The sequence below is a fragment of the Misgurnus anguillicaudatus genome, chromosome 1, assembly GCF_027580225.2.
Source record: "Misgurnus anguillicaudatus chromosome 1, ASM2758022v2, whole genome shotgun sequence".
In the NCBI taxonomy this organism is placed as follows: domain Eukaryota; kingdom Metazoa; phylum Chordata; class Actinopteri; order Cypriniformes; family Cobitidae; genus Misgurnus; species Misgurnus anguillicaudatus.
In genome coordinates, this window is record NC_073337.2 from 6,023,862 (window position 1) to 6,049,150 (window position 25,289).

The following is a 25,289-nucleotide window of genomic DNA, read 5'->3' on the forward strand; positions in this document are numbered from 1 at the left end:
CCCAGGGGTATAAGAAGGCATCCCACACAAACACACTTGCTACCAAGTGCCGAAGCAAGTGCCTACAGGGATGCAGGGAGTATGGCATGGAGAGGAAGCGTCTCGTTTCCTTATCAGGAAACCAGGGTTACCTATCTAGCCCGAGATGGTCCCTTTCGAGGAGCTCGAGCTGTGTCGCCGTGGCAACGCTTTGGGGAACGAGATGCCCACGCTTCCATAATACCAAATGCCTGTAGCTTGTATAACTGAACAAAGTCGAGGCAAAAGAACTTGGACCCTAAAGAGGAGTTTAGGTCTAAATAATAAGATCTGACGTAAGCGAGCGGTGAAGACCAACCGCACATATCACATAAGTCCTGAAGTGACGTGCCTGACCCTAAGGCCTTAGAGGCATTCATACACCAGGTAGAGTGGGCCCTCACAGCGATGGGTGAGGGTATGCCCTGATGTTCATAAGCCAGTGAGATAGCATCCACTATCCATCTGCTCAAAGTCTGCTTGGTCGCCAGTAAACCTTCTCTGGGTGAACCAAAGCACACAAATAATTACTCGGACTTTCTTCACAGAGCAGTCCTGTGAACATATGTATCCAGTGCTCACACAGGACACACCAAATTCAGCTTTTCCTGGTCCGCGCTCCTGAAGGGGGGAGGACAAAGGGCCGGCAGAAAAATGGGCCTCGGCACTGGGCCTGAAGAAATGTGTGTAAATATACGCACACTTCTGAGTATGCGTACGCAGAGCATCTAGTGGTAGAATAGCGATACTACACAGGACCGTCCATCCCCAGCGTTAAAAGAACACTTTGTCTATTTATTATCCACCCCCAGGTGTTAAAAATCATTACTGTTAATAAAGTAACTGCAAATCAGTGTTGAAGTTAATTAATGAAATTAGTGTCATATCTAACCCTATATAAGAAAGCTCTGTCAAATACTTGACACAGTGCAATGGCTATGGCTTATCTTGCATTATTGGAAGGCTTGGCAAATCATCCATTTCACCGGGAGCGCGTTTTCAAAGATCGCGCCAATGTTCGACTGTCCAAGGAAAGTTCTGTCATTGTCTGTCCTCCTACAGTTGCACTGATTTCACGTCGGTGTGCTGTGACTGGGTTTTTTTTTGGCTGCTAATTTAATGTCAAACCATTTTTTTATTTCTAGAAGTGTTCTCATACCCAACGGAATTAAACTCACTGGTAACATGTTTCCATGCAGATTTGTTTTCTTTTGTTAGTCATTCCTCCTGCACTAAGTGAACCAAACATGATGTGTTATCAGGATTTAACCTCATCCACCAGTAACTCAATTTCTGTGTCTGTAAAATTCCTCTTTTACGCTCTCTTTGCCATTTTTGCGATGAGGGAAAAAGCACAACCACGTGACTCATAACAGGAGGTGTTGTCACCATATATGGATCATTGGAGGCGTTTCGGAATGCAAATGACCATGAATGTGCACGAGCATGGTGCTTAAGAACACATGGGATTTATCATCAAGGATTACTTACTGATATGCATACGAACCCCGTCCGCACGTTTGATAAATCCCAATTTTTTGTACTTACGCACATTCTTAATTTCATTTGTAGGTAAAAATATAGAACATTTTATATGCAATGTTGATAAATGAGGCCCCAGAAACATATCTGGCAAAGTCTCAATTGTCTTGAACGGAGCCGACGAGAGCCCTTCCAGCATGACTGGTAGGTCCCAAGTTGGCACCCTTGTGCGGCTAACACGTCGCAACATGCGAGTACCATGAAGAAAGCGACCCACTAACGGGTGTCTACCCACTGATGAGCCTTCCACCGAAGTATGGTAGGCAGAAACTGCTGCCGTTTAAAGCTTAATGGTGGAAGGAGTAAACTCAGAGAAACGCTCCTGCAGAAACCTCAGCACTACATCGACAGGGCAGTTAACTGGGTCTGTCAGATGAGCTGAGCTCTAAGAGGTGAACATTTTCCACTTAAGGGGATAAAGTTTCCCTGTTGGGGGATCAACACGACCACGGGGAAAGGCATACAGACGTAGCCTCGGCCATGTTTGCACCATGGAAAACCACCATGGGCAATGTGTGGTGTCCTGGGATGCAAACAGATCTACATCTGCGCTCCAAATCTCTTCCAGATGTGGTTCACCACATCTTGATGAAGTCTCCACTCCCACAAGGGATGTCTGTTATCTCGACAGGGCATCTGCCACATTCAAGTGGCCTGGTATGTAGACTGCCCTCAGAGATTCCAGAAGTGTATGGTAGGCAGAAACTGCTGCCACCTATATCTTAAAGGTGGAGTAATGATATGGTCTCCACAACCTCAGTTGGTAGCATGACATCCTTCCGAAGGAGTATGGTAGGCAGAGACTGCTGCCACCTAAACCTTAGGGTGGAAGGAGTTAACCCAGCAGAGAATTGCTCCTGCAGAAACCTCAGCACCACATCAACAGGGCAGTTGACGTTTTTTTTAGGGGAGTTAAACACCAATAGGTGAAAGATTCTCCACTTAAGGGCATAAAGCTCTCTCGAGGGTTGTCCAGACGAGATATGAGGTCCTTCCAGAAGGAGTATGCAAGGCAGAAACCACTGCCACATAAGCCTTAAGAGTGGTAGGAATTAAGCCAGCGGAGAATTGCTCCTGCAGAAACCTCAGCACCACATAAACAGGGCAGTTGATTGGGTCTGTCAGGTGAGCTGAACACCATGAGGTGAAGTTTCTTCACTTAGGGCCTAGGCTCCTTGAGGGAGCTCTGGAGTAATCATATGGTCTCCACAAACTCATTTGGGAGCATGACATCCTTCCAAAGGAGTGTGGTGGACAGAGACTGCTGCCACCTAAGCCTTAAAAGTGGAAGGAGTTAAGCCAGCAGATAATTGCTTCTGCAGAAACCTCAGCACCAGATCAAGGGGCAGTTGACTGGGTCTTTCAGGTGAGCTGAACACCAAGAAGTGAATTTTCTCCACTTAAGGCCTAAGCTTTCTTCTTGAGGAAGCTCTGGAGTAATCATATGGTCTCCACAACCTCAGTTGGGATCATGACATCTTTCCAAAGGAGTATGGTGGGCAGAGACTGCTGCCACCTAAACCTTAAGAGTGGAAGGAGTTAAGCCAGCAGAGAATTGCTCCTACAGAAACACACATACAGAAACACACTACAGGTACACCACATCTGGCTGGAATCTCAACTCCCTGGGAATGGGCTTTGCCTTAAAGGGCATCTGCCATATGCAAGTGGCCTGGGATCTAAACTGTCGTCAACGAGCACAGTTTGACCCGAGACCACAAATGCCATTATCCCAAAATCAACAATGTTGTGATTTGGGCCCTCCTGGCTTTCCATAACTGTACTCCAACCTGTAAGGGATGTGTCTGTTGTCAGCGTCACATGCCAGCCTCCCAAAGGTTTCCTCAACGCCACCAGAGCACGCAGACAACGATGCGTGACTTTGATTGCAGACCTCCTTAGAAATTTATTTATTTAAGAAACCACCGATGTGATGTCTGTCTAGACAAACACATGATGGAAATGGAAGTCCAACCCATACCACCATCATTCCAAGGCAATTTCTGTGCCATAGCCGATGATGAGTTTCAGGGATTTTGATCCTTTTGGCTTGCCATAATCGCAACAACCTGTGAGGGATGCGTCTGTTGTCAGCATCACACATCGACAACGCGCACCCAACACAGGACCTTGGGACAGAAGCTATGGCTTTCTTCCTGTTACCAGAGCACGCAAACAACAGTGCGAGACGGATGTCCCCTCTGGGAAAACCCTTGCGTGTTGAATGAAGACATAAGCTCTAATGCAAGGAATCAGTCCTCAGATCTGATTAAATCACAATCTGTCTCAGTCACAACATAGGACTGAGCTGCATCACTGAACGATTACAAATCCCTCCTTTTTGGAACAATAAAGCAATGGCTGTAGGTCATCATTTCTCTCATGTGGAGGTTCTACAGCCTCCTGCACAAGAATGTATACATGCTTCCCAATGGAGCCAGCTGTATGCAGTTCCACCATATGCAGGTGTATGTAAATTGTGGCTGCCTGTGGTACAACGCACAGCAGTGAGTGTGCCCTGCGAGGGCATAGAGAGGAAGCAGGCACCATAAATGGGGTGTGAGCTGCTTCGCTTAATAAGAAATAGTGAGTGCTACGAACAAAGACGTTACCCGCCTCAGCGGATGAGGGTCTCGAATCGTAACACACAAGATCATTATCTGACTATGGTGCACCAGCGGCCGATCAGGAGACTGCTGTACAGCTGTACAAGCAACACACAAAATAAACACAAAATCACTGTTTGACACAGCTCATGCAGGCTGTGACAGGCAGATATACATACATAGCCTACACAAATAGGTGGAAAAAAAGGAAAAATATTATTATTATTATGTGTATGTACATATAATACCTCCATACTGTAAAAAGAGGAGGCTTCACGTGGAAACTGCACATTTAGCCTTAAACAGTAGGCGGATTATGAAGATGATCCATCTCTCAAGAGATAGACAGCTGAAATATATGGCTCTCACGCAGAGCGCCTTCCCGATCTGGCGAGAGCTGACGTCACGTGCAAGCACCTGCACGGAATTAAATCATGACTCCCACGAGTACAACCGCCGCCGAGAAGCGGGATCGCAGCCCCAAATCCAAGCTTCCTAGAGAGCGAGAGTTTAGTCACCGCTCTGCCTCGACAGAAGCGGGACTGGATCCGTGAGGGCGCGAGCCTGATATATCATTCTCGAAGCGCGAGGCTGGAGTGCGTGGGAATGCTCACAGTGCACACAGCCAGGTTTCTCAAAAGCCAACTGTGCATGCTGCGCTCTAAGACACATATGCATGTGTATCCTTGTCTGAGATATCGTGCAGACTGGGAGATACACATATTTGAACTGATTCTTAAAACATACTTCATATTTATGCAAACGTACACGCAGTCACTTGCTGAGGCACTAAAAGCGAGTGTGTTTGTGTGGGATGCCTCCTTATACCCCTGGTCCGCACGGCATCCAGCCTATATACAATCCTCAAATTATTGATTATGTGTTACACGTGCTTCAGATCAGTCACGCCGAGGCATTCCCCAAAGTGTTGCTATGGCGACGCAGCTCGAGTTCCTCGAAAGGGAACCAATTTAAAGCCAACCTAGCTAGCACATTTAAAATGTCTGAGCAGGGCTGGCTCCTATGTCCTACAACATCTTGCAACATCTCCATAATCTGTTGTAGAATTGGCTGGCCTTGTTTCTGAGGATAAAGTCGTTTGTGTCAGGGATTGGGACAAAGAGAGAACCCAGATGCGGATACAGAGGTACAAAATAATTTGTTGAATAAAAATCAGAAAAACAAAGCCCACGAGGGAGCAAACAAACATGATAACAATACTGAACACTGCAATATACTAAACTTCACATTTAAACTAAACACTAAACATTAACAAGAACATGAGCAAAACAAGGCAACTACAAACTGGCAAGACTTACTGATACAACAAACCAGTAACGCAGACAAACCCGTAATGGGCAACAAACACAAGGACTCTTAAATAGAGAGAAAATAATTACATACACCTGAAATTAATCACAAGTAATGTTAAGTTCACACTACATGATTTTAAGCCAGATTTAAGCCCGATTTGCAAGTCGTTCGCTCGCCGACAGGTCGGGGTGTGATCGGGTGCAAATCGCGGGGGATTAGCGGGCGATCGACGTTCGCGAATCTGTTGGTATGAAAGAGCCAACAACGCATCAAAGACGCTCGCAGACGCCTCGCAGACTTGTCGCCGACACCAGAAAAATATCTAGCATGCTAGATATCTGGAGCTGTTGCGCGACTCGCCCTCCTGTGATGTCACGAGCTACAGCCAATCCGACCAGGGGTTGAGGTCCACGGAAAGATGAGTAGCATGTCACAGTTATGAATGCCTGTATGACGTTTCACATATATGTAAAACAACTGCGCTGAGAAAAAGAAACGGTGGAGAGAAATAGCAAACGCTGTAAAACAGCCAGGTGAGCAAATGTTATTATTACATTATCTAAATGTTATAGGGTAAAATGTAAATTAATTGGTCATATTTCCATATAAATAAATATTATCGTAATCCTATTTTTGGGATATGTCTGTAAAACATTATAAAGTGTATAATTATTTTTACTGTAATTCTGTTTATTGTTATATATTGTGTATTAAAGGATATTCAGCTACATTACAATCTGCCTTTTGTACCAGTCGAAAGAGCTTAAACCAAGGAATAAATTCTCATATTTAGTTTGAATAAACAAATAAAATAAATGAAAGTGTGAATGTAAATATTAACTGAAAACAATCCATTTCTTTATTGATTTTAGACTTTACTGTTGCACAAGTAGACTCACAAAAAACTATATACATCAACTTCATTTGGGAACCATGGCTTTGGAATTGAGAGATATTGAAGACCCAGTTCTCTTATCACATCTCAAAAGAAGCATAATGGTGATGATATTCAATGCCCAGGAGACTGACAAAAGCGGATCAATGTTGTCACCTGAACAACCTACCCTATGCATATATCATACATGACATGTGCGGTCCCGATGTGTTTTTGTTTACAAACTATTGACTTTACTATGTATTACATGTATCAATAAGGTGATTAAACTTGTTAAAGGGTTTAGATTGAATTTCCCAGTGCTGTTTCATGAAATAAATGGTCTATCGGAAAGTAATAAATTTAATGCAACAAAGTATAAAAGTATAAAACACATTGAGTCATATTTTACAAAAACAGGCAATATGAATAGTGCTTTAGTGCAATGTAGTACATTTGAATGTATATTATGTGAACAGACAAATATATACATTGTTAGAACACATGCAGTGCGCCACATTAACACAATTAAACGTTACAACACTCCCTATGTACAGTACAGCCTTTAATGGCTGGGTGATATATAAATATCGTAATATAATTGTGTGTGATTGGCTGTTAGATTAATCCACATTGAGTAAAAAATGGCCAGAGCTTATCATCACAATCGCCATAAATTTTATCATGATCAGATATGTTGATGTTTAATCGCCCTAGTATAGAAACATTGTTATTGTTCTGTGAATAATGAGTGTGGATCAAGAAATAAAGTTAGAATAAGGCACTTAATTGCAACATGCAGATTGCCTTTGTTACATTCCTGCACCTTTTGATTTGTATGCAATTAAAATTAATTGAATAATAACAACAATAAACAGAATACTTAAAGGGATAGTTCGACCAAAAACGATATTAAACCCATTATTTACTCACCCCCAAGCTGTCCAAGTTGCATATGTCCATCGTTTTTCAGACAAACACATTTTCGGATATTTTAGAAAATATTTTAGATCTTTCTGTTGATTAAATGTAATGTTACGGGGTCCAGCAATAGTCCACGACCTTCAAGTTCAAAAAAAGTGCGTCCATCCTTCACAAATTAAATCCAAACGGCTCCAGGATGATAAACAAAGGTCTTCTGAGGGTAATCAGTGCGGTGTTGTTGTAGAAATATCCATATTTAAAATGTTATTAACGTAATTAACTACCTTCCGGTAGCGCCGCCATCTTAGACTCAGGAGAGAGTATTAGCGTAGTGTACACACTTTTCTTAGTGACGTATGACACATTCGGATGGCGGGGGACAGAGCAGCAGTTTATCGTTACAACCCCAAAACAGAAAAAGTTGGGACACTGTAGAAATTGTGAGTAAAAAAGGAATGGAATAATTTACAAAACTCATAAACTTATATTCTATTCACAAAAGAATATAACATATCAAATGTTGAAAGTGAGAAATTTTGAAATGTCATGCCAAATATTGGCTCATTTTGGATTTCATGAGAGCTACACAGTCCAAAAAAAGTTGGGACAGGTAGCAATAAGAGGCCAAAAAATTTAAAGATACATATAAGGAACAGTTGAAAGACCAATTTGCAGCTTATTAGGTCAATTGGCAACATGATTGGGTATAAAAAGAGCCTCTCAGAGTGGCAGTGTCTCTCAGAGGTCAAGATGGGCAGAGAATCACCAATTCCCCCAATGCTGCAGCGAAAAATAGTTTTCTGAGTTTCTCAGAGAAAAATTGCAAAGAGATTGAAGTTATCATCATCTACAGTGCATAATATTATCCAACTTTTCAGAGAATCTTGAACAATCTCTGTGCGTAAGGGTCAAGACCGGAAAACCATACCGGATGCCCGTGATCTTCGGGCTCTTAGACGGCACTGCATCACATACAGGAATGCTACTGTAATGGAAATCACAACATGGGCTCAGGAATACTTCCAGAAACATTGTCAGTGAACACAATCCACCGTGTCATTCGCTGTTGCCAGCTAAAACTCTGTAGGTCAAAAAAGAAGTCATATCTAAACATGATCCAGAAGCACAGGCGTTTTCCCTGGACAAGGCTCATTTAAAATGGACTTTGGCAAAGTGGAAAACTGTTCTGTGGTCCAACGAATCAAAATTTGAAGTTCTTTTTGAAAAACTGGGATGCCATTTCATCCGGACTAAAGAGAACAATGACAACCCAAGTTGTTATTAGCGCTCTTTTCAGAAGCCTGCATCTCTGATGGTATGGGGTTGCATGAGTGCATGTGGCATGGGCAGCTTACACATCTGGAAAGGCACCATCAATGCTGAAAGGTTTATCCAAGTTCTAGATACATATGATCCCATTCAGACGTCGTCTCTTTCAGGGAAGACAACATGACAATGCCAGACCACATACTGCATCAATTACAACATCAAGACTGCGTAGAAGAAGGATCTGAGTACTGAAATGGCCAGCCTGCAGTCCAGATCTTTCACCCAAAGAAAAGATTTGGTGCATCATAAAGCAGAAGATGCGACAAAGAAGACCTAAGACAGTTGAGCAACTAGAAGTCTGTATTACACAAGAATAGGACAACATTCCCATTCCTAAACATTGGTCCTCCTCCAGCTGTTCCTTTATATGCACATTTAACTTTTCTGGCCTCTTATTGCTACCTGTCCCAACTTTTTTTGGAATGTGTAGCTCTCATGAAATCCAAAATGAGCCAATATTTGGCATGACATTTCAAAATATCTTACTTTCAAAATTTGATATGTTATCTATATTCTACTGTGAATAAAATATAAGTTTATGAGATTTGTAAATTATTCCATTCCTTTTTTACTCACAATTTTTACTATGTCCCAACTTTTTCTGTTTTGGGGTTGTATATATATATACCTTACCTTCAAGAAATCGTCCTTTATAACCTGGTACAGAGCAGAACATCCAAAACTATTTGTGAGATGGTGCTGGTCTCCCATCCTGGACTTGAACCTGAGGAACTTGAACGTGTCACCTGCATGACACAAAAAAGTTCAAAAACATACCCAGACAGAAAAAACGTTATGACAACATTCAGTTCATATCAGGGGCGTACAGTAGGCAGAAATTGTATTTTGGGTGGGCGGGGGCAAAAGTGGGTGGGCCTATAGTTTATCTTAGGATAAAATGACTTAAATAATAATTAAACCTTTTAGTAGAAAAAATGAACAGACAAATTGCAAAAATAGTAACACCTTTACTTTTCAGCTAAGGCAATAATAAAACAATGTCTACATGTTCAACCAACAGAGCTCAATAAAGGCTGGACAAACCAGGCCAGCATAGACAAAGGCAATAATAAAACAATGTCAAAACATCATGTTCAACCAAAAGAGCTCAATAAAGGCTGGACAAACCAGGCCAGCATAGACAAAGGCAATAATAAAACAATGTCAAAACATCATGTTCAACCAAAAGAGCTCAATAAAGGCTAGACAAACCAGGCCAGCATAGACAAAGGCAATAATAAAACAATGTCAAAACATCATGTTCAACCAAAAGAGCTCAATAAACGCTGGACAAACCAGGCCAGCATAGACAATAACCTGTCTTATTCAGGTTAGTCAGCAGTGCAAAAACAGTTCACCTGAAAATAAATTAGGTTAAAAGTAAAAGAAACTTAAATAATAATGAAAACTCTCAGCAGAGCACAGTTTGAAATAAATAACAACACACTGCCTAATTTATGTTAAATCAACCATGTACAGTGCAATCAGCCTGGTGGAAATTAAGCTTTTGTGCAAAAAATATAGAAAAATAGAACTCATTTAAATTAAACAATGTAGCCTATAAGGCATACAGCTATACACAACCCACACAAATTAGCACAAAATTAAGGAAATTAGTTAAACAACAGGCCTACCTTTGTTTTCATTCGACAGAACAAGACGCAATCGCCTGGGTTTAGTGTTGAAAATAGAAATGATCTCATCATAGTCCAAAGAGTCACAGAGTTCTTTTTCAAAGGACAAAAGGCACAGGTTGTTGAGGCGGGTAGTACTCATGGATGCTCTGAGGTCCGTTTTTATCCTACCTGCAGTGGAAAACAGTCTCTCAACACTACAAGATGTCATGGGAAGGGTGATGATGACTTGAAGTAGTTTGATGAGGTTTGGAAATATGTCAGGAGCACAAATGTCCAATAATTCCATGAGGGATGGAAATGCCAGGCCATTGGCTACTTTCCGACGCAGTTGCTCAATGAATACTGTTAGTTCAGCATCCTCAACCAATATATGAAAGTGATCACATGGGGCCCGCAGAGAATCCTTCTCTGCAAAAGTCTTCGACTGTGGGAGAAAAGCTGCTGCTGCCCTCATTATTCCATACTGATCCTCTTGGAAACGAATGTCCAGCTCTGTCAGCTGTCTGTCAAGGATGTCGTTCCATATGTGTCTTAGGTCATCATCATTTCTTACACTTGTTGCTTTCCCCAAACTAGTTGTGACCACTGATCCTGCGAGCCTTGCCGGGAGCTTTCTCGGGTCCCAGCTGTGATGTCCCAGCTTGTGATTTCATATTTCTGCATTAACTCTTCTGTTAACTTCATTACTTGCTCAAAATCACACCCTGAATTGTCTCTAAACCGAGCAAAGCTCTCTTTTAGTCCCTCAATAAGGTCAATGCACTCAGAGACTGACTATGTTGGGCTTTGTAACCCCCGTGTGGCAATATCGCTCGTCTGAAATAATTTCCCAAATGTGACGAGTAAAAATAAAAACTTTTTTGTTTGTATTTGTTGCAGCAGGGACTGCGCCTCAACCTTCGATTGACCGCTGCTTTCAGCATACTCAGCAAGCACTTCTAATATTACGTCGAGTAACGTCAGTACTTTACTCACTGCCCCGGATTTGGAACTCCAGCGCGTGTCTGTGGATCGCTCGAGTTCCAAGCACGGTCGTCCTGGATGAAGCTCCCTTTGTGCTGCCACAAATTTTGCATGTCTGCTGCTGCCTGTCATGAAACTGTGAATATTGTTCAGTATATCAAAAAATGTGTTGACGTGCCCCGACACCTTTGATGCTGCACAGAGTACCAGATTCAGTTGGTGAGAATTGCAGTGGACATACAATGCTTTAGGAAAGGTTTGTTTCAAAATCACATGCACACCTCCCTTGTTTCCTGACACAACAGAGGCTCCATCGAAACTGAAGCCAACGCACAGAGATGGGTCAAGTTGCAGTGGTTCAATCACCTGTAGTATCTTTTCTGAAATACCACTAGCGCTCATGTCACTTGTGTCCATGAACCCGATTGCACGTTCTTTTATTTTCCCTCCGTGAATGTATCTCACACAAACCGCAACCAGTTCACGCTTTGACTCATCCTTATATTCATCTGCCATAAGAGCATAATAGGTTCCCGGTGTTTCACACACTTCTGCTTTAATTTTACGCAACAGCAAGGAGGCTGCGGACTCCAGCAGCTCATTTTGTATATCTGGGCTCATTAAAGTTCCGTTTCTGGGCAGCTGCTCTAGACGATTTCGGATCTGTGGATCATATTTGCACATGAACTTGAACAGTTCTATAAAATGTCCTTTATTGAGAGCCTCTTCGCTTTCCCTGTGTCCATGTAGGGGGATGTCCTGCTTGGCACAAAACAGCACAATGTCTAAAACGACTTTTAGATGGTCCCGATTCCTTTCAATAAATTAAAAGTCCATAGCATCACGGTTCATTTGATTTAACACATTTCCACGGCCTGCAGTTTGGTTGGCCCTGTTGCCTTGAAACTTATCCAGTGAAACGGAGTGGGGCTTGCTCGCCTGGTGTTTTTCACATGCCTGTCTTATGTGCTTCCAGTCCACAAACCCCTCTCTCGCAAATGGGCTGTCAGCACCGCTGGGAAAATGTCTGCACATTTTACAGAAAATCGCGTCCTTAATTACACTGTACTCCAACCAAGAAAATTGTCCATACCACTTTGATGAGAAGCTTCTTGATTTTCCATTCTTGACAGTGCAGGGGAATACCTTCAAATTGGGTTGTGAAGGTGATTCGTCGATTGCAGTTAGATCGGCGGGTAAACCTGCGTCAGTCTGACCGGACACTGCCACCAGAGAGCAAGCGGCAACCGGCGCCACCAGCGCCTGACATGCCTTCTTGTGGGTTAACGAGTCAGAAGAATTGGCCTGGATGGACTCGGTAGATGGAGGCAGTGGCGTATTTTCTTCCTCAACTCTTGCTTTTTTAAAATAGCACATTAAAGAAACTTGCTTAGCCATTATTGTGGCAATTTTATCGGATAAAAAGCAGTTAACAAAGTTAGCTGGCTAAAAGCTGCCGGAGCCCGCCGATCCCCACAGAGACTACCTATCGGAACCACCATAGCAACCAAGCAACCAATTACGTTCCGGAGTCTTCAACCATTCCATTTTATTCAGAAAGCAAATTAAACACACACGCCAGTCGACAATAAATCAGGTTTATTGTCATGTAGTCTGTACGAGCCTTAAGGGATCGGGGAGTGACGAGACCTGGGAAATGCGTGGTCAGAATAAACCAATACTAAAACCACGCATGTCCCACATAGAACATTGTACTGTCAGAACCCTGCCATGCTGACTAGATCTAAATACAAACAAGGATCTGGCAGGATACTGACAGTTTGTGGGACCTTCTTAGTTTAATCTCCAGTAATTTGTTTGTTACACTGAAGATGGTATTTTTTTAAGTATATAGTATTTCAATATCCATAGAATCCATATGGAACTGAACTATGACTTAAATGTGCACTGACCCTAGATTTGATTAGTACTGGGTGTTAGAAGTTGCATTATTTAAAGGGAAACTACACCCATTGGAACATTAATCTTTATATAAAGTGGGTCATATTTGTAGTTGAAATGTAACATAAATTTAGAATTTTCTGCCTATTTGTCTGAGAATAGACAGAACGGTTCATTTGATTTAACACATTTCCACGGCCTGCAGTTTGGTTGGCCCTGTTGCCTTGAAACTTATCCAGTGAAACGGAGTGGGGCTTGCTCGCCTGGTGTTTTTCACATGCCTGTCTTATGTGCTTCCAGTCCACAAACCCCTCTCTCGCAAATGGGCTGTCAGCACCGCTGGGAAAATGTCTGCACATTTTACAGAAAATCGCGTCCTTAATTACACTGTACTCCAACCAAGAAAATTGTCCATACCACTTTGATGAGAAGCTTCTTGATTTTCCATTCTTGACAGTGCAGGGGAATACCTTCAAATTGGGTTGTGAAGGTGATTCGTCGATTGCAGTTAGATCGGCGGGTAAACCTGCGTCAGTCTGACCGGACACTGCCACCAGAGAGCAAGCGGCAACCGGCGCCACCAGCGCCTGACATGCCTTCTTGTGGGTTAACGAGTCAGAAGAATTGGCCTGGATGGACTCGGTAGATGGAGGCAGTGGCGTATTTTCTTCCTCAACTCTTGCTTTTTTAAAATAGCACATTAAAGAAACTTGCTTAGCCATTATTGTGGCAATTTTATCGGATAAAAAGCAGTTAACAAAGTTAGCTGGCTAAAAGCTGCCGGAGCCCGCCGATCCCCACAGAGACTACCTATCGGAACCACCATAGCAACCAAGCAACCAATTACGTTCCGGAGTCTTCAACCATTCCATTTTATTCAGAAAGCAAATTAAACACACACGCCAGTCGACAATAAATCAGGTTTATTAATATATTTTCTTAAATACATTTGAATAATCAAAATAAACTAAAAATGTATTTTGATCAAACGTGCCTGGCTGGGCGGGCCAGGTAGTAATGTGGGCGGGCCAGTGCCGCCCTGGCCCATTACTGGCTACGCCCCTGGTTCATATTCGTTTGAAATGAAATCACACAAACCTGTTGCATAGAATCGCAGGGTCAAAGACAAACGCTCTCCAAATCATGTTTTGCGAAGCCTGTCCTATTCTATTTGAACGATAATTAAATCAAGAAACACAGCTTTTAAGCACAGTAGACAACACTTTGATATTTTAAATGTGATCATAGCCAAACATAAGCATGCAGCTATATTTTCTATATAAACAAGCTGTACTCACCTCAAATATTTAATCCCTGCTGTCCGCGTGTGGTTCTGATCCACCTCTCCTCACATGACATCTCTATAATTTTTTTCTTTTGCGGCTTTGCATCGCGCAAACGGTTTGCAGCACTTATCTGTCTGAACTCTATATATACAAACAAAAGTTTTGCGCGTCTTCTTGTTTCTTCTTCTGTGGGTTTTTAACCGGCGCGCATGTTGTTTCGCGTCATTTCCGGTTTGTTTTATCGCATGATTTTTCGTGACAGAACGTGGTTTGTAGACAAGATAGAATCGTTGGGTAATAGAGTTGTTCTCAACTCGTGTAGTGCGTTACCTCCTGTTGTGGGGCATTCACGTTGTGTCGTGTGGTGTGAACTGCTCAACAACGTGAACACCCCTGATTTCACAGAGAGCAAGTCATGTAGTGTGAACCGCACAGTTTGGACCTACGTTTCAAAGTCATGTAGTCTGTACGAGCCTTAAGGGATCGGGGAGTGACGAGACCTGGGAAATGCGTGGTCAGAATAAACCAATACTAAAACCACGCATGTCCCACATAGAACATTGTACTGTCAGAACCCTGCCATGCTGACTAGATCTAAATACAAACAAGGATCTGGCAGGATACTGACAGTTTGTGGGACCTTCTTAGTTTAATCTCCAGTAATTTGTTTGTTACACTGAAGATGGTATTTTTTTAAGTATATAGTATTTCAATATCCATAGAATCCATATGGAACTGAACTATGACTTAAATGTGCACTGACCCTAGATTTGATTAGTACTGGGTGTTAGAAGTTGCATTATTTAAAGGGAAACTACACCCATTGGAACATTAATCTTTATATAAAGTGGGTCATATTTGTAGTTGAAATGTAACATAAATTTAGAATTTTCTGCCTATTTGTCTGAGAATAGACAGAACATGACTCTAGGGTGCATTTGTATGGAAAACAACAACTCCCACAATGCACAGTTCTGCAAGCCACTTCCACTAATCCAGAACACCACTCAGCTGTATGCTATTGTGTACACATGCCACGTTAGAAAGAAGATAGACCCTTTTACAGCTAACGTGATCAAATAGCCTGCGCGCATTTTGGCAACAGAAGTGGTGTTGTTCCCCATTGATTCTAACGTGTTAGCAACTCAGAAATTTATTAAAACGGCTTCCCCGCATCAAAATTTCTGGTTTTTGCATTTGGTTGCACTAATATAATATACTAATATATGTATATACGTATCTGGCAACTTTATTTTTGGCCATTTTGCTAAGATCTTCCATCCACTCCACTATAGTACACGGATCTGGTAGCTGTGTTGAAAAAGTTGATAAAGTCAAGTTTTTAAAATAACTTTGTCTGTGTTGCTGATTCTTGTCATACTTCCGCTGTCTAAATGCGTTCACATACCCTGCCACGTAATCATTGTGTACAAACAGTAAAAGGGTCTATCACTCACTTTATAGTGAGACGTCCGTTTATCCCTTCAGGCTTTGGCTGTTGCTTTCAGTTTAGGATTCTAAAATATGTATCCAGGATGCCACTGTCCATATACGGCGGTGGTTCTCAACTGCAGTCCTTGACCCTCCCTCCCAGAACATTTTAGATGTCTCCATATATAAAACACCTGATTCAGTTCATCAGCTTGTTAGTGTGTTAATTAAGGAAACGTTTCAAACATTCTGGAAGGAGTCTGATGAGTGGAATCAGGTGTTTCATATCAGGAGATATCTAAAACATTCTGGGAGGGGGGGCATGAGGACAGGAGTTGAGAACCACTGATATACGGTACGAAGCTTGGGTGGTTGGTTAACCACACAAACAAATTGTGTCGTAGGAGCAGGTTTTTTATTTATTTTTGAGAGTGCTTCAATTATTTGTAAATAATCCTAAAGAAGAATATGCCGCACGCTGCACAAAAATGAGTCCACCACACAATATGCTCTACAGACGTGCCTCTAACGTCCATACCCTGATCTGATGCAGAAATTTCTACTAGTCCGTCCAAGCTATAGCCAGTCTGGGCTCCTCTACGCAGCAGAGGCCGCGGCTGCAGCCTCATCCCCGGTCTTTCTACGCAGCAGAGGCTGCGGCCTCCTCCCAGGGCTTCTCACTGCAGCTCTTTGCTGTATTGTTGCTCATAAAGGTAGCCACGAACAGCGGATTAGAGTATGAAGCCTGGCTCACTCCACAGTGTCTGTTATCTTAGCTTCCAAAAAGATTGGGGCTGTATTGTTTCTTTTGGGGTATGTTTTTGTAATTGTGACCAATCATGGAAAGTAGGGTCACAAGTCGGATCTGGGGCATTTTGAGTGATTCACAGATTCTGAAAGTGCAGAGTATAGGCAACTCTTATGTACACTGAATAAAAAATATGATAAACTTATACTGTAAATATGTTCACAATTATTTTTTCTAAATAATTAATAACTAAATAAGCCAGCAACACGGAGTTTGGTCTTCCAACATGCTCAGACTCCCAGAACAGCTAATGTGCTAAACCATCGACCGAATGAGATTCGCCAACTTTGTGTTGTCCCAGAGGCTCCTTACAGTTTACTACAGTGAAATTCATCACAGCAAAACTCGGGTTAGTGTCTGTACTCCATCCTTTTCCACGCTCATTCATTCACTACTACACACGCAAATCATAACATGCACACAATATTCACATCTGCACATTCAAGCGTGTTTGTTTTTCTTATTTATGTTAGTCGTTATTTTCTACTGTCATGATTTGCAAGTAAATGTGATGTTTATTTATAAAATGCACTTAATATTTACGTAATGTTTCTTTTCTTTTTTATGTACAATGTATGAATGATGTGGGACAAAAATCTGCCAGTTCACAACGAACCAGAGACGAGGTCACTACAGGAATGTGAAGACGTGTTTTTTATGAATGAACTAATAAACTGCATATATGTGGACTGCTATTGAGACGTTGTTTGTTTGTGTGGTAACAGATGGTTTTTGGCTATCTGGGATACTTACCTAACTCTTTCACTTTGACGGGGTTAAACCTGTCTGGCGCCCGAACATTTTGTTTTTTTATATTATAAATTTACGTTGGCCAGTCTACCTAGGTGTATGAAAGACGCCAATCACGTGACCAAACGGTGGTGCAGCGGTAGTGCGTTAGGCCGTCGCGTGGTAGGACCGGATTCGAAACCCGCCTAGGCCAAGTTTTTTTTATAAAGTAAATTGAGTTTAGGCGGCCACCGTTACAGAGTGGCGCCCAAACAGGGACATGAACTTGAAGACTTGAACTTAAACATTTACTCTTCAAAGTACTGTGTCTGATCATTTGAAAAATACCTTGTGTTTTGTGGAAAATGTGGTGTAAAGAAAATACTGGCACACACACATTTACTGATTTACATTTACTGATTTTCTTCCCAACATTTTGGTTAACACACACACACAAATTCTGGTTTCCATGTTTTGTGGGGACATTCCATAGGCGTAATGCATTTTATACCATACAAACTGTATATTCTATTCCCCTAACCTACCCCAGTCCCTAACCCCAACCATCACAGAAAACTTTCTCCTACTTCACATTTTCAAGATACATCATTCTGTTTGATGTATAAGCTTGTTTCCTCACGGGGACATCAAAATGTCCCCACGAGGTCACACAAATACTGGTATTCCTATCTTTGTGGGGACAATTGGTCCCCACAACGTGATAATTACCAGTACACACACACAACAAACATGGCTGCAACTCCTCCTTCCCCATCTACATTCATGGAAATGGAGTCTCCACCAGACATCTCCACTCCAGTATGGAGACATGCCCAGCAACCATTGCTACCTCCCCCAAGACCTCCTACTCTTACCACTGCATTTTTTAATACTCCAACACAACGTGGCTCAGCCTATTCAAGAAATCATGTGCATATGTCTCCTTCTGCTCTGACTGGTGGTGCTTCTGTGCAAACGCACACCTGGGTATCTCAAGTGGATGATATGCAACTATGTAGCACATCAGGAGCTGAAACCCCTTCTTCAGTGTCTCAGCATGCTTTGCCAAATACCCTGCCAACTCCAGGAAGAGAAATACAACAGGTCACAACTCATTTACAAAGGAATTGGGATACCTTATTTGATTGTATAAAGGAACAACATAAGTCAGTGAGTGAACTTACCAGGGAAGTGAAGGCTGCTGCTTCTCACCACAAGAGCCAGATTGTTGATCTTTCTACACAAGTGGAGGACAATAGAAGACAAATCTTCACTCTGTTTTCCACTGCCAGGCAACAAGAGGAGTCTGAACTAGATAACCTGACGAAGGCCATGAAACAGATGATCACAGATGAATTCCAGAAGGTGGAATCTACATTAGTGTCAGAGGTACGCTTCATGATTGATCAGCTCCAATCAGAGGTTCAGCAGGACATTAAAGCTGTTCTACAAGCGTTTCAAACCAGTCAGGATCATCTAACCTCAGAACTCCAACAATGTGTTACTCAAACTGACAAATTGGTCATTGATGTAAAAGAACTAACCGGTAAAGTAGGAAAAGGTTTTCAAAGTGTCAAGAAGACAAGTGAGGAGCAACTGAAGTCCAGTGTATTAGTACCACCAGGGACTAGCATCTCCCCCATCTGATTCTACTCCTGTCTGACACTCGGTGTCTGCTCCAACTTCTCTTCCAGCACCTATGGTTAAAAGTGTCCACATTAAATTAACCTTTCCTAATTTTGGAAGGCCTTCTGATGATGCAGACCCACTATTATATCTCACCAAATGTCAAGATTTTTTGGTGATTGACCAAAAATATTATTTCAAGATTGCCCCTTCTGAAGCCTATCCTTTTCAGCTAGGAAATGCAAGTGTTGCACCCGTTGTTGACTCACAACCCTGGAAATGAAGAAAACAATTCAAGGGAAACAAACAAAGCCTTTCTTTATTAACCACTGTTCCTCCATCAGGTCCCCTGCTGTCTTCACAACCTGATATTTCAACCGATGAGACATTAATCAGAAATGCAGTGGATGCAGCTCACTTACCTCCAGATGGGAAGCAGAGATTGCTCCATATTCTTTCAAGTAACCCTAAAGTGTGTACACTCTGTACAGGACGGACTGATGTTCTGCAACACCACATTTACTCCACATGTCAGGTACCAATTAAACAACGACCCTATCGACTCTCCCCTGTAAAGCAACTTGCAATGGAAGAGCAGCTTGATGAAACGTTGAGCCAAGGAATAATTGAACCATCTCACTCTAGTTGGGCCTCACCTGTGGTCTTAGTACCTAAAAAAAGACGGCAAATTAAGATTCTGTGTGGATTACTGAAAAGTTAACTCTGTCACAGAAAGCGACGCTTACCCCCTTCCCAATATCACTGAAATCTTGGAATCATCTCCACCATTGATCTAAACAGTGGATATTGGCAGGTGGCAATGGCCCCCGACAGTAAGGCCAAAACTGCTTTCATCACTCCTGCAGGTATTTATGAATTTAATGTTATGCCATTTGGTCTTAAGAATGCCCCAGCAACGTTCCAGAGACTGATGGAGATAGTCCTGGGAGAGTCCAAGAGGAAAATATGCTTTGTCTACATTGACGACATTATCATTTACTCGCCTTCCATAATACAGCACTTCCACGACATACAAACAGTTCTCTACAGATTACAAGCTGCTGGTCTAACAAATAATTTGAAGAAGAGCAAGTTTTGTCTTTAAGAACTTAGCTTTCTAGGACATGTTGTAAACGTTCAGGGAATTACAGCAGACCCAAGTAAAACACAAGCCATTCAAACCTACCCTGTGCCTAAGAATGTGAAGGATGTTCAGAGGTTTTTTGGATTGGCAGGGTGGTACCATCGTTTTGTCCCAAATTACTCAAGAATAGCCGAACCCCTAAACTCACTGAAAAAGAAGGGACATCAATTTCAATGGACAACACCATGCCAACAGGCCTTCAAACAGTTAAAAGCTTGCCTTAACACACCTCCTATCCTTGGCCATCCCGGCTTTCAGCTTCCCTTCATTGTATATACGGATGCCGGTGATACTGGTTTGGGAGCCATCCTGGCACAACGTAAAGAGCTGGACAAAGAAGATGTAATTGCTTATGCTAGTAGAACCCTAACTGGGGCTGAACTAAACTACACCGCAACTGAGAAAGAATGTCTGGCAGTTGTGTGGGCCCTAGAAAAATGGCAACACTACTTAGAATACAAACTCTTTTCAGTTGTCACTGACCATTCTGCACTTCAATGGGTCATGAATTCCAGCAAAACCACTAGCCGTCTCATTCGTTGGGTCCTGCGATTACAAAAATTTGATTTTGTCATTGAGTACAGGAAAAGGAAACTTAATGTGGCCCCTGTTGTTGACTTGTGGAAGGAACAGCAGGAAGACCCTGAAGTAATGAAACTCATGCAAGCAATATCGGAAAATTGTGCCGATCTGAAGGATCAACATGAAATAATAGAGAGAAAACTGTATCAAAAGACATACCTGTCAAACAATCAGCTGCACTATACAGTCTACATTCCAAGCAGTCTCAGATTCTCATTCCTGCAGCACCATTCTAGCCCCCTAAGTGGTCATGGGGGGATCTTCAAGACTTATAAGAGACTCCAGAATGTGGCTTTCTGGCCAGGCATGTGGTCTGATGTGAAACGACATGTGAGAGCGTGCACAACCTCAAGACCATGATGGCTGCCTATGTGGAAGACAACCACAAAAAATGGTCTTATCTGATTTCCGTTTTGCTTTAAATTCAGCTGTCCAAGAAACTATTGGAATAACGCCTGCAGAACTTGGCAGAAAACTCCAAGGTCCTATGGACAAAATCCTGCATAACACTAATTTGACTCCAGATGCTGATTCCTATGATGTAGTTCATCATCTTTATCAACTGCAACAGCAAGCCAAAGAAAACAGTGAGAAAGCCAAGAAGAGACAACTGAGAAATTATAACAACAAAAGGAGAGACTTAACATTCAAAGACCGAGTATGGTTACGTAACTTCCCTCAGTCTAGTGCATTACATAATTTTTCTACAAAATAAGCACCAAAATGGTAGAAACATTACCGTATTGTGCAGCAACTGGGTCCGGTGAATTATCGAATAGCCCTGGAAGACACTGAAGAGGATGTACGTACAGCGCATGTCTGTAACTTAAAATTGTGCTTTCCCACAGCTGAGATATTGGAGTCTCAAGAAAAGGAAAAACTTTGCCAACTATTTCAAGACACCTCTGATGAGGATGAGGAGTTCCTAGGTTTCTAACCTATTTTGTTTTTGAGTTTTTTTATATTGTTTTTTTTGTCCAACCATAGCTTGTTTTTTCCGGGGGGGGGGGGAGTGTGGCAATGTAAAAAAAAATAAAGTTCCGTGGTATAGTCACGGAATTTTGTGCTCATTTTTCCGTGGCATTATCATGGATCTCTGCATTTTTCCGTGGCCCTGCTACGGACTGTCTTAACCGAAGCGAAAATGGTAAGAAAATAGGACAAAACAATTGAGTAACCAATCCGTGAGAATGCCACGGAAAAAGACAGTCCGTAGCAGGGCCACGGAAAAATGCGGAGATCCGTGAGAATGCCACGGAAAAATGAGCACAAAATTCCATGAATATGACACGGAAATTTGTGAGATCAGGTTGGTTCAGCACAAACTGGGCTACAATATTATATGAGCTACATGTATGTACATGTTTGTATTTTTGGGAGAAAAATGTTTATGTGTGGTTTTTGAAAAGCAACATTTTCACTGATATAAATCCACACAACTCATTCTAAACATGTTTTCCCAAGACTTTTCAAAACCGGATCTAGTAGTCTAGTTCTTCAAAATTATGTGAACATCATTCGGCCTACTCATTCACATAAAACAATATATTGATTTCTAAGACACTTTTGCTTGGTAAAGGCCGAATGTGCGGAGGCGGGAAAGCTCCTGAATAATCAGTGATTGACAGCTGAAAAACAAAAGAGTTGCATAATGAGCTGCATAATGAGCCTTGTAGGAATGTTCAACAGGAATGTAACTTTCTCGGTAGTAAAACCATGATAAGGTTTACTTGGGAATTTATATCAAAAATGTTCAATAGAATGTAAACACACACACATACATCATTTATGTGTTTAAAAATTGTGAAACTTTTTTTTTACAAATTTATGTCTTAATTTGTATGGCTATTGAGGTAGAAAATATGAGCAAAAGTCAGTTTAGACCATGTGTTCTTGATTCCCCAAATTTCAATGCAGATGAGGATACACACGAGTTTTGTGTAGAATTATCAAGAAAATGTTTTCCATATCAGTCAATATCGATAATTATAATGATGAATAACAAATCTTTATTCCTGTCAAATTTAAAGGCAGATTTTTGCTCCTGAATGAAAGTTGTAAAAAACAGACAGTTAATAATGGGTTTAAACTACTTTTTATTGAGAACATGACAAATACAAATCAGGCATCTGTATTAAATGAAAATATATTTCTTATGAAATCAACACATTTCTGACACAGAAAGCAGCAGGCTACTGTCACTTTAAGACCCAAGATAGACTGCTTTAAGTTTCAAAATACTGAGTAACATCCAGCTGTTTATGTTCACTTAAACAACAAAGAAAACTTAGTTCAGTCATCACACGTGTGTTATACATATACGAGCTATTCACGCTGGTAAATGGATGTCAAGAGCGTCACGTTGCTGTGGGAGCGCACACTAATACAGTGGTTCTCAATCCTGTTCCTGGGAACCCCCTGCTCTGCACATTTTGTATGTATTCCTTATCTATCACACCTGACTCTAATCATCAACTCATTAGATGAGAGCTCTATATACTAAGCAAAGTGTGTCAGGTTAGAGAGACATACAAAATGTGCAGAGCAGGGGGTCCCCAGGAACAGGATTGAGAACCCCTGCACTAATGCATTATATTCACTGCTGTTTTTCCTCAGTTTCCTGAATTTGTGAATGTCCTGTAAATATACTTTTAAAGCTGTGCAGACATGTGCGTGCGCAAGGCGAAAGCTGAAAGAAAGTACATAGTATAGCATACTGAAAGTATACTGCACCTATTGTGTCTGCTGTGTTCCAGGCTTTGACGAACCCTGTTTACGCGTACAATATTACACTATAGGAAAATGTTTCCACGCATTTGGGTTCCGTGATTCCGTCCGCGTTATCCGCATCGTAAAAATCATAGCGCTCCACTAATAAATGAATAACTTGCCTCATCTTTCTCCACTCCTTCAAGTCTAACGTAAATTACACCATGATTGTAAACCAAGAGAGCGTGCCGCACCCGGAAGTGCTTGCGCAACATTACGCACAGTGCGTAAACATTATCAATCACTTATCGAACTGTCGTTATCGAGGAAATGTATATCGGCAAAATTATCGTTATCGAATTATTGCTCAGCACTATGTAGAATGTTTGGGAGCAGAGCAAGCTAGGGCTGCTCTTGAGGGAGCAGCCTGCAAGCATTGCGAGAACATGTTTATAAAAACGCTTCGCTTCTCCGTATTTGATGAGGAAGGATGGGCTCAGTTTGCAAAGGCAGCCCAATGCCTGAAGTCGTTGGGTTCGCAGGTGGAATTAGCAGAGGCATGTGAGACGGGATTCTCTACCCTCCATCGCTTGCTGGACGAGTACGGGAGCCCACAAGTTGACTTCTCCCACTCCAACTGGCAGCATGTTAGACTACTCGAACTCAGAAGAGATAGACGTAATGGGGAAGGAGAGATTAGAAAATAAGGAAATTATTAATAATAATAATCATAATAATAATCCTGTGGGTTATGATGAGCTGGCAGATGTTTTTATTCAACATTTCTGAATCTTTGGATGAAATCTTGCACTGTAGATGATGATAACTTCAAACTGTCACGGTAGGAAATCCTCCGTGTCATGTGTGTGTGTATGTTTGTTTGTTCACTCACCTCTGCCATGTGCTCGTTTGATTAAGTGTTGTCACCTGTGTATGATTGCCTCGCTCCAGCTGATCCTCATCACCCATCAGCTACAAATACTCACCCTGTTCTCTCCCTGTTGTCAGATCCTCATTTCATGTTGCTGCATCACTTGGATTATCGTCTCTCGTCGTCGTGTTGGATTTGTGTTCGTGTTGTCGTCTCCGTGTGAGTGTTTGGTTTGTTCCTGGTTCTACCCACTGGCCATCATCACACTCATCATCGACTTCACCATTCAACACTCTTCACGCCACCGTAGACCTTCGTTCACCATTGCCAACATCCTGGACTCAGTCATTCACTCTGTTGTTTCATTATATTTACCATCATTATTAATAAAACTGTGTTGATCGTCTGCGCTTGCCTCCTCCACTTTATTGTATCATTACACAAACTCTTTTCAATTTTTCTCTGAGAATCTCAGAAAACTTTTTCTTTTTGCTGCAGCATTGGGGGAATTGGTGAAGTGCACGCGCTTCAGATATCAGTCAGTCAGCGTGAGGGGATCGCTTTTGAGTCTTGTCCAGGTAACACTTAGGAGACAGAAATTGAGTGAACGTAAAATTTCTGTGGAACTAGTTACTAAAAAATAATTCATTGAAATCACTTCCGGTTTCACGCTGAACAGATCGTGCATCGGAGCTCCGTCGAGTTCTTCATCTAAAAGCCTTTTTTACTATCTTATTCCTATTTATATATTAAGTTTTACCTAGGAATACTTTACCGTGAGGATTATTGAGCAGTACTACCACGTGAAACTATTTATCACTAATAAACACCCACAGTGTTAGCATATAGCCCGCTAGCTTCAACAAACGCTGCCGACTGAAGCTAGCATTTTCCGATCTAATGGCGGATTCATCTGATATATGCTTTTCTGACCTGTCCTCGCCTGAGCGGGAAGATGCGAAGGAGTTGATCGGTTTGAGCAGATCCAACGCGA

General features: G+C 41.9%; 2 long non-coding RNA genes across 2 annotated transcripts in view; both read right to left on the reverse strand.

The window, feature by feature from the left end:
- The window catches only part of LOC141351464 (uncharacterized), a 461,703-nt gene that overhangs the window by 301,641 nt on the left and 134,773 nt on the right, over positions 1-25,289 (reverse strand). The window lies entirely within an intron of this gene.
- LOC141351416 (uncharacterized) lies at positions 9,241-14,460 on the reverse strand. Its single transcript, XR_012359676.1, has 3 exons — positions 14,408-14,460; positions 14,208-14,276; positions 9,241-9,353 (listed from the first exon to the last, which is right to left on the reverse strand). It is a non-coding gene; the product is annotated as an uncharacterized lncRNA (long non-coding RNA).